Genomic DNA, 6144 nt, shown 5'->3' on the forward strand with positions numbered 1-6144 from the left:
ATTATAAACAGAAAAATCTAAGCTTTTTAGGTTTTTATTTCTCTGAGAATAACATACAAGTATATTCTTCAAATGCATATATGACTTATGTATGTAATTATTTTATAATATTAAAAATTACTAATAAAATTCTAGTTTGACGAAATAAATACTGACTTACTGTTAATTACAACAAGGTAGGTAATAAAATCTACACAGATATTTTTAGTTGCAATTTTAATATTATCTGACATTTTATGTTGATTTTTTTTATTAGATTACAACTATCATGTGTAATCATTAGTTTATACTAATGTGATCTTAATTTGTAAATTGGGTAATTTTTAATCAATGTTTTAGGATGCCGAAAGTTTCTCTTTTTTGCACAGTAAAAGTTTTCTTTTAACCATTACAAAGAGTGTATTATGGCAACATAATTTAGAAAGCAACATTAATAAACCATTAATCGTAAAAACAACTATATAAGGCAACAGAAAAAATACTATACAGTATTCGTATTTATTTTCATCTACTTAACTGTACTATGTAACAGGTAACTGTAAACAGAATAATGCTCTGAGGAATGGGTTCTCTGTTTAAACATTCTGGATATTATAAGATTATGAAGTAAATAAAACAGGATAAACCAATTCAAAATCTATTTTCATTATCTTTAAGTGTTCCTGAAACGTAACAGGATAGGTACTTATATTCATTTATCGTACTTTTTGTAAGTTTTCCAATGCACTCTATATTTAAGCCTTTTGTACTCTGGGAAATGGGATATACTTGGGAAATTTCTAAAGGCCTGTAAGCCTTAAGAAGTGCTGTAATCTGCTCATGAGCTCCTCCCAGCTAAGTACCAAGGAATATAGTTGTCTAATTTTCTAACCCAATAGATACTGTCCCCTTATGCTGTCCGCTAAATCTACAGGTAGAGTAGCCAACAAAGATCACTACCCTATTTTGCTGCTTCCTTGGATGACTAAGCTCCAAACAAGGCCATCTCTTTTGATACTCTTCTTGATAGTCCAGAAGCCAATATCCAATTTGTGTCACATAAGCACAAAACCTGGTTTGTCTTGAAATCGATGGAGGGATTCCTCATAAGAAAGAAACCGATCGCCAGCCATACTAGTTTTGATGAAGGTTGAATGAAAGTATATCAAAAGGTAAAAAATATGATATAATTATTTCTTCTCGGATCATATTTTTTTAACTTGACACACTTAAAACCAACTTTCAGATACACATATAAATGTTAAACCAGCATCAGCATACAAACCTTTCAAGTATCTTGTTGATAATAACTATTGGGATACAACTATTATGTATCACACAATCTAAAAAAGTGGGAGCTGAGAAAATACTGTTTCAAAACCATTGTCACTGGTTTATCTGGGATTGGAGATTGGGAGGGACAGAACCCTTCAACTCACATTTCGCGGAGGAAGGGTGTTCTGTAGTCTTATTCGCAATTTTTTCAAGTTTTATTAATGAAGTATTGTAAAATAATTAATAACTTATTATAGCCAAGTTATTTATTTTTCCATAAAGAATTGAAATAGACTAACATTTCTATTCAATAAAAAAAACAATTCAAAAGAGGTGTGAAGAAATATTTTTCCAAGTACTGACAAGGGAACATAATCTCTAGGATTCTATAAACTTGTATTTTATTGGGTTGTTAATAATGACAAAAAGTTTATACTAACATTTTGTGGAAAACTTTCACTAATTATAATTTTCTTCAACAATGCACATATTAATTTACCAATGTTACCTAGAAACAATGCAAAATAATTCCATCTCAAAAATTTGTGTAACACCAGTTTAAATTCTTTGTGTGAATACAAGTACTTCTAATATAAAAATGGACACTTTATTATGAAGATTATGGAGTAAATGCTTCTAATTCTGTAAGTTTTAATTTAAAATTTGTATAATAGTGGTAGTCAATGTATTTTTCACTATGTGTACTGAAGAATTCAATATTTTTCATGTTTCTTTTATTGAATGGAATGTTACAAACTAAACTAATACAATTTATTGGGTGAGATAAATATAATTGAGAGTAAATAAATAAATTATTATACAGTTAGTTTAAAAACTTTATATGTAGAATAATAAGGTAGCCTTGTACTCCAACCGTGATGACTAAAATGTTTGCTTTTTGTGGCAAAAACAACAGCCCAATCTAACTATTCACCATTGGATTTCTGAAGTATATTATATTCATAAATGTTTGCTGCAAGTAGTTATTACAAAGTAATCTAACAAACGTTCAGTGTTTTATGTTTAAATACTTACACCAAACAGGCAAGAATCTGATACTTAGTGTCCAAATCTGAGTCATACTGTACAAAAAATTAAACTTATCAAACAAAACCAATTAAAAATGTATTCAGCGAGTTTTCAAGGATATTGTCATTGAATATTGCCCTACAACCTGCGCAAAGGTTGTTTATTAATAAAGTAATATGGAATCATAACGTTTAATCGAATATGAACTAAAATAATAAAAGGAGAGTAGAGTATGCTGATTAACTTTATTAACCTGTGTTACACCTTCTTCAGGAACCACTTTACTTAGAGAGCTGAAATTTGGTACACTTATAGAACTAACTCTTTTACAAAACTAGACATGTTGAATTTGTAATATTTTGCTCTAAATATTTGTTATAACATTTTATGCTGTGAGATGTTAAAAAACTATAGCATATGTAAAAAAAAAGAAACTCCACCTAAAAAATAAGCAAGATACCTGTATGGAAATTTTTACATATCCAATTGTGTAAAAGAGTGAGGTCAAAAAGCGCCAAATTGTGCTCTCTGTCATGTAGTTCATGAGAAAGGTGTACCTATGCATGAAAAAAATGCAACTTTCGGAAAACTTCCAATCAGTAGTGTCTTGGGCTGTAGGTAGGGTTGTCTGGGTCTTCATTTTCTTAAAACTTATTTTCTATCCCCCTTATTTGTTGGGTTGTTTGCTTCCTAGACTTCATTTCAAGTTCCTGCATTGCCTTCTCTGCTTTTTAGATTCTTCAAAGATCAAAAATTTATATTATGGGCACACAGTTCTTGCTAGCAGGCGTAATGTAATATGACCCATGAGTTTGAAAATTAGGCACGTTGCAATATTTCTTCTAGTGTATCCTCCTGTTGTGTCATAAACACCTAGCTCTAGGGTCCCCCAGTCTAACAAATACTTTTTTGAGATTCTGCTCCATATAATGAATTTAGTGATTCACTATATTTTAGTGTACTGCCATGAGCACATTGCAAGTGACATTGGATTGGTTGTCTTAGAAGACAAGTTTTAATTCTAGTAGTACTGCAGGGGGAAGGTGAGTATGCTGTGAATGTTTGTATTTAGTCCCCTCTGTTATTAATTTTTGATACTTACACGAAGTATTGTTGTCTTCAGGGCATAACCAATGTTCAGGCTTTTCATCAGAGAAACCTAAATGAAAATATTTTGCCCATATTGCAGATTTCGTAGCATGAACTCCTTTTTGTAGCATTTATCCTCATGGCAGAGCAATAGATTTGAATTGTATCGATAGCATACCCATACAGCCAGGTTAGGCATAGACTACACAAAACATATGGGCCTTGGCCACCAATGCTTATTCTATCAGAGAGCATTAGTTTTTTTTTTAGTTTGTAGCATGCTGTGGTATTCATTAGCACAGAGAGTATTGATCAGTTGGTATTGAATGTCACTGTAATAAATAGTTCAACAAAAACTTGTGAAGTATACTATAAGCACTACTTGCACGTAAAGCCGAATTTGGCGACTGCAATTCCAGGCAGTAAATGCTGATTGCAGTTGTGTACTCTTAGAATTTTTTTTTTTTTATATATGTAATTATTAACTATTTTGTGTTGTATGTCATTTTAAAGAGGAAACTTCAAGGTACTCAAATCTATCAAAAACCGAGATCCCATACAAATTCAATTTCAAAGTGGTCTGCTCCCCTTAATATAGTTATTGATTAGAAAATGTTATTTTATTATTCAGTTTTCTACCTTACATTAAAATTTTTATATCTTTATCTGCTTACAGTAATATACAACTACATTCATATTTATTTACATTTTTTTAATTATATAGCCACATGAATAAATCACTATTTTAAAGCACTTTTATAGTTTACATCCTAATAAACTTTATCTTTAGATAATACTAAACATTTTTTACTACAAAGCTTTCAAAACCCTTTTCCATGTATTTTACAAAACAGTTCACTTGTTTTTATCACATATTTTACCATTATGAGGGATGTCATTTTTAAAATAACCAAACATGTGATACAATTTTGCTCTTAAACCATTTAGTGCTAAACAGGTTTTTAAAAATCTGCTATTGGTGTCATAAGTAGGCTATTAATGGTTATTTCAGAGCTACCTACTATCCAAAGCTGAAATGCAGTTTTCAGCAATTCAAAAAGTATAATTTTTAATGTCAGTTTTTTTATTATTAGCTAATTTAAAAAATTACTTTGTGTTTTGTTCAAGAATGTTCATACTAAGAATTTATGTAGACAAACTACATACAGCACATAAATAGGAAAAAAATAGTATTTACTTAGCAGAAAATATTTGTAAATGTTAATTGCCAATTTTAAACACTGGTAAAGTCTAAGTGGCAGTCGTTTCACCTTAGACAATGTGTTAATAAACTTTATGTTTTTATCATCAAAATAAAAATGTAAGTGTGGAAAAGTATGGACTTTAGTATAACCGAGATAGTAATAAGTTGCGTCCACCGCAGTCAATGTGTTATTGCTCTCTAGCTGCAGAATATATACTTAGTTAAACAGTGATGCTATCTCTAGCTGCAGAATACATTGCTAATCAATGATATATCTCAAGCTGTTGAATCATTGTTAAACAATTATACACATCTAGATATAGAATAAGTTGTTAACAACTTCACTGAGATAAGTCATGTACCGACTTTAGGACAGCCGGAATAGTACAAATCTTGCTTGTTGTAAACGAAAGCAGAATTTGTACGATAACTTGTGTAACAAATTCCATAAAATAGGAGTGAAAATCAAGTTTAATTTAATAATTAAAATATAAGTAATTTTGCTGAGGTAAAAATATGACTACGGTGGAGCTTTTTACTTCATGTATTGTTGGTTTGTATTCTAATATATAATAATATAAAGTTAATACAATCATAGGAGTTATTGTAAAATTTTTATTATGTTCCACCGTATTTATATTCTGGGAGGAAAATTTTGCAAGTTTTTGTATAAACTAAAAGTAGAGAAGCTCTTATCAGCACAGATTTAAATCTATTCTGATATAAGTATGAGGAGTATAAACAAACTAATTTGTGCTTAACTTGACAATCAGATTGTACTATTCACACTACTAATGTTAAGCACCCAAGTTTCATAAATTGTTATGATTAGACTCATTATAATTTTATGTTGTAACTGTCTAAAATTAATATTGTACTGTTCAGGGAAAGTTTCTTAAAACTAAATGGTTTAACAATAATGGAAAATTGAGAATTTTTTGTCAGTATTGCAGACTTTTTAAAAGGACTTAAATACCTGTATTTTTATACTGTGAGACCTACATTGATAATTTTACACTCAATGTAGAAAATGTAATCCTTCCACTTGGATTTACACTGAATACAGCAAAAACTGAAATATCTTTTATATCTGGGTAATGCTATGGATGTCCAGGAGCGGCATATTACTAACCATAAATTTCAAGGTATTAGGGATATTGGGTGTGGGTGAATCGATAGGTCTAATCTACAGCAGAGGTAGACTGTTGGAGTGGGTGGATCTCTTGATCTCTTTTAGTTTTAATGGTTGTTGCTAGCCTGTACATGAAGAAATGCTGTCCTCTGCCCGCTTTAACTGGAGATGCTGGAACAGAGCTGCCTCACCTTTTTTCAAGGTGACATGACTTAAGACGTAGTGTGCTCATTATCCCTCCTAATAGAATCTTGACTGGAGGTGGCATTTATCCCCTCGCCCTACCCATCCTCTGTATCCTGTCACTCCAGAAGCAAGATCTTTTAGGATCGTTTTAGGATTAAGTACAATGAGAGGTTTCTCAGCTTCTTGTCCTATGTAAACAAACAAAAAACACTAAATAGAAAGTTCAGAATATCAATATTTCAGATTTTTA

This window comes from Homalodisca vitripennis, chromosome 4, assembly GCF_021130785.1.
Source record: "Homalodisca vitripennis isolate AUS2020 chromosome 4, UT_GWSS_2.1, whole genome shotgun sequence".
Taxonomy (NCBI): domain Eukaryota; kingdom Metazoa; phylum Arthropoda; class Insecta; order Hemiptera; family Cicadellidae; genus Homalodisca; species Homalodisca vitripennis.